The 8,630-nt window shown below is 49.6% G+C and overlaps 1 long non-coding RNA gene across 1 annotated transcript in view; it reads right to left on the bottom strand.

The window, feature by feature from the left end:
- Positions 1–293: 293 nt before the first annotated feature.
- Positions 294–8,630, bottom strand: part of LOC105552328 — a 59,642-nt gene continuing 51,305 nt past the window's right edge. The window contains exon 3 of the long non-coding RNA XR_001007990.1: positions 294–1,211. This is a non-coding gene — a long non-coding RNA (uncharacterized LOC105552328). The remainder of the gene's footprint in view (positions 1,212–8,630) is intronic.

Below are 8,630 nucleotides of genomic sequence, written 5' to 3'. Positions count from 1 at the left end.
TCAAGACCACGGTGAAACCCGATCTCTACTAAAAATATAAAAAATTAGCCGGGCGTGGTGGTGGGCGCCTGTAGTCCCAGCTACTCAGGAGGCTGAGGCAGGAGAATGACATGAACCTGGGAGGTGGAGCTTGCAGTGAGCCTAGATCATGCCACTGCACTCCAGCCTGGGTGACAAAGCGAGACTCTGTCTCAAAAAAACAAAAAACAAAACAACAACAAAATAACAGAGACAGAACAAGGGGAAGAAAATGAGGAGGGAAAAAACCCACACTTGAAGTGATAGCAATTATTGGTAACTTGCAACTGATTACTTCATTGTAAATTGTTATTCACCAATCGGTACCCTTTGAAAGACTAGTAAGTTGTTTAAAATGCAAAAATAATGTTAATTTTCAGCTTCGCTTTAGTTGGAGCTGGATCTGCAGTCAGAAATAGCTGGCTTTGGGGCATGACCTCTAAATTATATCTTCCTTTATTAGCTCAGGGTGCTTTCTGCTGAGCTGGAAGTGCCTGGGGTAGGTCCTTCTGTCAGCGGATTGATGCTTAGACTGAGAATCTGATGAAGACCAAGTGCCCCTGGGTCAGCATGACTGCAAAGGCCAACTGAATAGCACCACTGCTTGAGGAACAACTCACTCAGGGTGGTGGGAGCTTGCAGTTAAAAATACAAGGGACACATTTGGTTTGGTATCAGGGGCTGGTCTCAGATGCAAGCCCCTGTCCAGACATGCCTCCATCCCCTGCTCATCGGACCCAGTGCCCAGGGTTGGAGAGGGCACCATTTGAGAGATTTGTGGCTTTGAGGCTCTAAAAGCCTGACATTCTTAAAGGTTCTTCCCGTGCTGATGCCCTAACCCATTCCCAGTTTTGAAGCTAACCCAGCCTGGGAGAAGTAATTCATAAATAATTTGAAGCTGACACTTCAGAGGTGTTTTGATGGGAGTGGGACTTCATCCCTTTTTTCAGGAGGAGTTGAGACAGGAGAGGAGGTAGAGTCCCTGCAAGAGATAAAGATGTCTCTGAACATTCGTAGCTTTGGCTTAGGAAAATTCTGGCTCCTGTGGGGAAGAAATTGATCTTGTTTGTTCTTTTCTTTCTTCTTGGTTGAGTTCCCAGTGTGGATCTTGCAGGCGTTTTGTTCTTGATGTCAGAACCACCCAGGCTTGGTCGTCGCTGGGTCTGGAACCTCCTACAGATTCCACTGCCTCCCTGCCACAGAGGAAAGTCATGATTGCCCCTTGCACAGACAGCAGGAGCTGGGTGTGGGGCTCAGAGAGATTCCTGCAGAGCCCTGCTGGGTGTCTGCTTCCCACCTCCCTTCTTAGGGGTCCCAGTTAATGCCGCTATTGAGAAAAGACTGGAAGGAGGGGTTGGTGAGACTCAAAGCCTTGAAATCGGATCTGTGGTTGTTTTTCTCTAAAACCAAATGTATACCCACCCACTACCCAGCCAGCTGGTGCCCTTTCAGTCAGGGCCTAGTGACCCTGTAAGGAGTTGCTGCCAGTGGTGGAGCTGACTGAGGACATTCAGGCTCCATCCTGTTCACCTGGCAAGTGTTCAGGAACCAGTCTCATGTTTAGACTCCACACGAGCCCTCCATGGGCATGTGGAGCCTGGTCCTCAATTTCCCATTTAACTCCCTCCTGATTGTACAGGCTTTGCACACAGTGGGCCTTCCGTAAATGCTGCTGACAGACCGGGGAGGACTTGGGGGCTGGGAGGCTTCCTTTCATTTCCAGTGTTGAGGGGAGAGTATCAGAATCCTCATCTCTATCCTGAATTTCTCCAATGACTGCCAAGGAGCCAGGGTGGGCATAGCTGTCAATCTGTTTCTAGCCATGTTGCCAACTGTCACACCCATCGGGGCAAAGAAGAACTTCCCTCAGGAAGATGTGTGTGGACAGCAGGTGACTGTCCTGCTCTGGGGCTGGCTTGATCAACCCCCCGCCATCTAACCACAGGCTCTCTTTCTTGTGGCTTCCCTTGTCATCTGCCCCTCCTGACTATCTGGCCACCCTAACTTCTCCTGCCTGGTGGGAACGCTATCTGGTGGGTGGCAGGCTCTCCCTGCATGGAAGCTCCAGGCAAGAGGTAGGGGGAGCAGTGGGCTGAATTGTCAGGGTTCAAACAGTTGAGCTAACACCAGTTTGCTCAGGGGTTTCTGCTGCCCACCTGGGAGCCCCAGGGCAAGGGGACCAGGCAATGTGCAATCTGATCTTACAGCCCCCATGCTTCCAGAGGCTTTCCAGGCTGAGAAAACACATTTGAATGTTGCCTCATCTTGGAGTTCCAGCAGCTTCAACCTTGATGGTGTCTTCCTCGGTGTCATTCCTGGTACGTGTAGAGGCTAACATTCACTGTGATCTTCCCGTGTGCCTGACACCATACCAAGAGCTTTCTGTGCATTATCTCACTCAATCTTCATAATAACTCTATAAGGGAGCTTCAGTTATCAATCCAGTTTCACTGACAAGCTAACTGAGGGCTGGAGAGGTTAAGTGACTTGTCTAGGATTGTATAGCCAGTCTGTGGCAGAGCTAGGAGTATAATGGAGGCATTATACTACTGTCTGATGTGCATGAGGACTGCTTTGTCCTGGATTAAAGTGTTTACATTTTACCAAATCTGGATCTTGTATCTATTCACCTAGCAGATGGGTCAGCTAACTATGCCCACAGGCCAAATCTAGCCATGGTATGGTCTCGTGTTTTGTTTTTTTTTTGAGACAGAGTCTTGCTCTGTCGCCAGGCTGGAGTGCAGTTGGTGCAATCTCGGCTCACTGAAACCTCCGCCTCCTGGTTCAAGTGATTCTCCTGCCTCAGCCTCCCAAGTAGCTGGGACTACAGGCATGTGACCCCACGCCCAGCTAATGTTTGTATTTTTAGTAGAGACAGGGTTTCACTGTGTCGGCCAGGATGGTCTCGATTTCTTGGCCTTGTGATCTGCCCACCTCAGCCTCCCAAAGTGCTGGGATTACAGGTGTGAGCCACTGCATCCAGTCCAGCTTTTTTTGGCTTTTGTTTTTTTTAGAATCAGGGTCTCACTTTGTTGACCAGGCTAGAGTACAGTGGTGTGATCACTGCTCACTGCAGCCTAAAATTCCTGTGCTCAAACAACCCTCCCATCTTAGCCTCCCAAGTAGATGGGACTACAGGCACGAGCCACCATGCCCAGCTATACCATAGTTAAAAAACAAACAAACAAAAAATGCGGGGTGCGGTGGCTCACGCCTGTAATCCCAGCACTTTGGGAGGCTGAGGCGGGTGGATCGCGAGGTCAGGAGATTGAGACCATCCTGGCTAACAAAGTGAAACACCATCTCTACTAAAAATACAAAAAATTAGCTGCGCGTGGTGGTGCGTGCCTATAGTCCCAGCTACTAGGGAGGCTGAGGCAGGACAATGGCGTGAACATGGGAGGTGGAGGTTGCAGTGAGCTGAGATTGAGCCACTGCACTCCAGCTTGGGCGACAGAGCGAGACTCTATCTCAAAAACAGACAAATAAACAAACAAAACAAAAACAAAAAACAAAGAAGAAAATGTGACAGAGACAGTATTTGGCCCATAAAGCCTAAAATACTGACTATTTACTATCTGGGCCCTTACAGAAAGAGTTTGCTGACCGCTGAGTTAGCATGCCACAGTATCCTGTCCCACCAATACAATCCAGAGTAAGCCCCAGCACTGTATCTGCCAGCCTCCAATTCTCTTTGGACTTGGCTGCTTCCAAGAGTGCTCTGAACCATTAAAAACTCAATGAATACATTCAGTGCATAAAGACGGATGTGCTGGGGAGGATTTTCAAATCTTCAGTTGTACCTTTGAGTGTGTGTAAACCTCAGGCCAGTTGCCTGGCAGGCCAGCCTGTGGCATGGGTCTTGACTTTCCAGATTGTGAAATAAGGATGAGAAATCTTGGCCTTGGAATGGAGGGAAATGAAAGAGGGGCATTTGACAGACTCTCAGAAAGGCACAGGCAGGGAGCTCTGGAGGCTTCTTAGAAGGAAGAACCAGCTGGGCGCGGTGGCTAATCCCTGTAATCCCAGCACTATGGGAGGCTGAGGCAGGCTGATCACCTGAGGTCAGGAGTTCGAGACCAGCCTGACCAACATGGAGAAACCCCGTCTCTACTAAAAATATAAAATTAGCTGGGGTGGTGGCAGGTGCCTTTAATCCCAGCTATTCAGGAGTCTGAGACAGGAGAATCGCTTGAACTGGGGAGGCTGAGGTTGCAGTGAGCCGAGATCGCACCATTGCACTCCAGCCTGGGCAACAAGAGCGAAACTCCATCTCAAAAAAAAAGAAAGAAGAATCAATATGAATCACAAGCAACATTATTACCTTAGCAAGTGAATCACAAGCAACATTATTACCTTAGCAAGTCTCTGAGCCCCCAGTTTAAATGTGTAAAGTAATCTGCTTAGGCTCAAGAAAATCTCTTTTCTCCTTTCACACTGGATGTATGAACACATGACCAGCAGAGGCTATGTAACTGAATGGGTTTCCATGTCTCCCCTCTCTGCTCAGGTGGTGAGTTCCCTGAGGCCTGGTCTGGATCTTATGTTTTACTTGTGTCTTCTCTGAGCTCTTGGTACCACACTTAGCACCACACAGTGAGCAACTCCGCATAGTGATCTGCCTGAGTTACATGTTACAGAAAGGTCCTGACTGGAAACAGGCCTCCAGGAAGAGGGTCTAGAAAAGTGAGTGTCAGGCAGGGTGCGGTGGCTCATGCCTGTAATCCCAGCACTTTGGGACGCTGAGGTGGATGGATCACTTGAACCCAGGAGTGCAGACCAGTCTGGGCAACATAGCAAGAACTTGTCTCTACAGAAAAAAGAAAAAAAAAACTAGCTGGGTGTGGCAGCTCATGACTGTAATCACAGCACTTTGGGAGGCTGAGGCAAGAGGATAGCTTGAGCCTGGGAGATGAGGCTGTTGGTGAGCTGTGTTCATGCTACTGCACTCCAGTCTGGGCCACATAAGAGACACTGTCTTAAAAAAATAAATAAAAAATAAAGGGCTAGGCATGGTGGCTCACACCTATAATCCCAGCACTTTTGGAGGCTGAGGCAGGCAGATCACTTGAGACCAAGAGTTCGAGACCAGCCTGGGCAATATGGCGAGACCCTGTCTCTACAAAAAGTACAAAAATTAGCTGGACGTGGTATGTGTGTCTGTAGTCCCAGCTACTTGGGAAGCTGAGATGGGAAGATCACTTGAGCCCAGGAGGCCAAGGCTGCAGCGAGCCGTGATTGCACCACTGCGCTCTAGCTTGGGTGACGGCAAGACCCTGTCTCAAAAAAAAAAAGAGAAAAGAAAAGTAAGAGGCTTTTCTCTGCCCTCCCCCAGAACAATGTTGAGGCCCAGAGAGCAGGTGAGAGCTAGCTGAGGGGTCCTGGCACCTCAGGTGAGGGTGCTGGAGGCCCAGGCCCGACGGCCCGGGCACTCCCTCCCCCTCAGAGGCCCAGCTCTTCAGGCCCTGCCAGTATCCTCCACACCCAACCCTCTTCAGTCCTCCAGGAAACATCATGAGGGTTAATTATTTCTCAGAGCTGACTCAGACAGCGGTTTTCTGCCAAAACATTCTGTCAGCCAAGCACAGTCCTGCTGTTACTCCCGTGAGGGAGCCTTTGTAAGCTGTGTCAGGAGGAAACTCCGCAGCAGGGAAGCCCAAAGCCCCATAGCCTGGGGTGGGGTCCTGCCTGATCCCGTCGGGTGGGGCTGGTTGCTGGGAGGGCGCCCTCCCCAGTGTGAGAAGCCGGCTCCAGAAAGCTCTCACCGGCAGGCTGCCTTTCCGCCAGTCCCTGTGGGGCAATGCTCGCCTTTCGTTTTGTTGATTGGAGATTGTGTCTCTGAATGGAGCTTAATGTCCTTTTGAAATTATCTGTTCTTTTTTTTTCTTTTCTTTCCTTTTTTTTTTTTTTTGAGATGGAGTCTTGCTCTGTCGCCCAGGCTGGAGTGCAGTGGCTCTATCCCAGGGCTCACTGCAACCTCCGCCTCCTGGGTTCAAGCGATTCTCCTGCCTCAGCCTCTGCAGTAGCTGGGATTACAGGCGCCTGCCACCATGCCTGGCTAATTTTTGTATTTTAGTAGAGATGGGTTTCGCCATATTGGCCAGGCTGGTCTCAAATGCCTGACCTCAAGCGATCCACCCGCTTCGGCATCCCAAAGTGCCGAGATTACAGGTGTGAGCCACTGTACCTCCCCTTTTTCTTTCTTTCTTTTAAAAATTTCTCCTGCTTTCTCCATTTGGTTTAGATTGCTGCTGTGTTCCTAAATGCTGAAGGTGAATGACGAGGCATCCGGAGGAGAGGGATGACCCTCAAACACAAACCGTCTGCCTAGGAGGTCAAACTGGGGGAGAGTTGGAGGGGACATAGGGGGTCTCTTGGAGGAAGGAGGCCTAGGAGACCTTCTCTCTCATATCAGAGTGTAGGATGGGAGGGGTAAGCTCCAGGGACAGTGGGGAGCAGGGAAAGGACACCCACAATGAACCTGAGGGACTGGGATGGCCCTGAGTGGAGATTCAAAGAGGCTAAACTGTGCTTGAGACACCTGGGACCAGAAGCCAGGAGGGAGGAGGTAGAGAGAAGTAGAACAGGGTAGCCCTGTGAATTCACTGCATGGCCGCCATTAGCTTCACTTGCCCTCTGACCAGGCCGACACCAGCACCCCGGGCACCCCATGTGGGTAGGAAGGTGTGTGTGGTGCTGTGCAAACCCGATTATCCCCCGAGTAACCCATGCCGCATCTACAGCTTCCTGCTGCTGCGCCAGAAGCTGTGTCCTCTTATGGAAAGAAGAGCACTTCTTCATATATAAGCAGCCAGGTGAAGGCAGGGCTATTCTTGCGTGAGAAATGATGATTATACAGATCAATTCCATCTCCTGGAGGAACCCCAGACAGTGGTAAATTACACAGTTACAATTTTACCCTAAGCCCCATCTCCCCACCCCCCACAAAACAACAGACCCAGCAACCATGTTTTGCAGCAAAAATATTTACAGGACAGTTACTATGTACAAGGAAGTATTTTATATATTATGTCATTTAATCTTCTCAAGGACCCTGTGATCTACCAATGAATGAATAGAGAGACAGAGAGGCTAAAAGCTAGCCAGAAATCACAAGGCCAGAAGGGTATGAAAGCTAGGCCTTACGAGGCTGAGAATCCAGCAGGACTTGGCATCTGTTAAGTGTTCCATAAATCCTTGTTGAAGGAATAAGTGGGTCTGCCAAGCTCCATGATCAGGGCTTGCCTACTGCTCCCTAAGCCATAATTCCTGTCCCTAGGATCTGGGTAAGTCAGGGCCTACAAATATGCCCCAGGGATGTTTTCTAAGATCCTGTTCTCATCTTTCTTCTGTGCTCTCCTCTCCCCAGCTGCCATCCTGTATCCCTTCCAAGAAGACATAGAATGGAGGAGTTAATTTGTTATTTGATGTACCAAGTATAGTATTTGAGTGCCTACCAATGGTGCCAAGCATTTTTCTAGATGCTGGGGTCATAGGAGTGAACAAAGCAGGATCACATTCTGAAGATCACATTCTAGCCAGGGTACAGACTTGGCTGAGAGATCAGTTCTGGCTGAACTGATGAGGGAGGATTGAGGTAAGAGCTCTGTGACTCCTCAGCTATGGGCTGCTGTGTGCACATGGGGGCAGGCACCAGCCCTCCCTCACCAATGATGTGCACTCTCGTCCTTGTGGTTGCAGAAGTGGTCTCAGCAGCTCTGCCTCTCTGCTGTGGCCCCTTCCCTGGCCATGGTTTTCATCCCAGGATGGGCTCCTCAAAGTGTCTTTGCCACAGGACCTAGAATTGAGACTAAGAGAATCAGTCTGAGCTGAGCTCATGTTAAAAACTAGGAGGCCGGGTGCGGTGGCTCATGCCAATAATCCCAGCACTTTAGAGGCTGAGGCAGGCAGATCACGAGGTCAAGATGTTGAGACCATCCTGGCCAATGTGGTGAAACCCCGTCTCTACCAAAAATACAAAAATTAGCTGGGCGTGGTGGCAGGCACCTGTAGTCCCAGCTACTCGGGAGGCTGAGGCAGGAGAATCGCTTGAACCCAGGAGGCGGAGGTTGAAGTGAGCCAAGATTGCGCCAGCTGCACTCCAGCCTGGTGACAGAGTGAGACTCTGTCTCAAAAAACAAACAAACAAACAAAACCAGGAGCTAAGGCATGGCCCTTATGTTTTACTTTTATTTATTTAAGTTCCTGAGTACATGTACAGGATGTGCGGGTTTGTTACACAGGTATACGTGTGCCATGGTGGTTTGCTGCACCTATCCACCCATCACCCAGGTGTTAAGCGCAGCATGCATTAGCTCTTCTCCCTAATGCTCTCTGTTCCCCTGCCTGCCCCCAACAGGCCCCTGTGAGTGTTGTTCCCCTCTGTGTGTCCATGTGTTCTCACTGTTCAGCTCCCACTTACTAGTGAGAACATACAGTGTTTGGTTTTCTGTTCCTGCATTAGTTTGCTGAGGATAATGGCTTCTAGCTTCATCCATGTCTCTGCAAAGGACATGATCTTGTTCCTTTTTATGGCTGCATAGTATTCCATGGTGTATATGTGCCACATTTTCTTTCTTTCATTTTTCTTTTTTTTTTTTTTTTTGAGATGG

This window comes from Mandrillus leucophaeus, unplaced genomic scaffold (assembly GCF_000951045.1).
Source record: "Mandrillus leucophaeus isolate KB7577 unplaced genomic scaffold, Mleu.le_1.0 Scaffold550, whole genome shotgun sequence".
Lineage (NCBI taxonomy): Eukaryota > Metazoa > Chordata > Mammalia > Primates > Cercopithecidae > Mandrillus > Mandrillus leucophaeus.
This window is presented reverse-complemented; position numbering and strand designations above follow the sequence as displayed.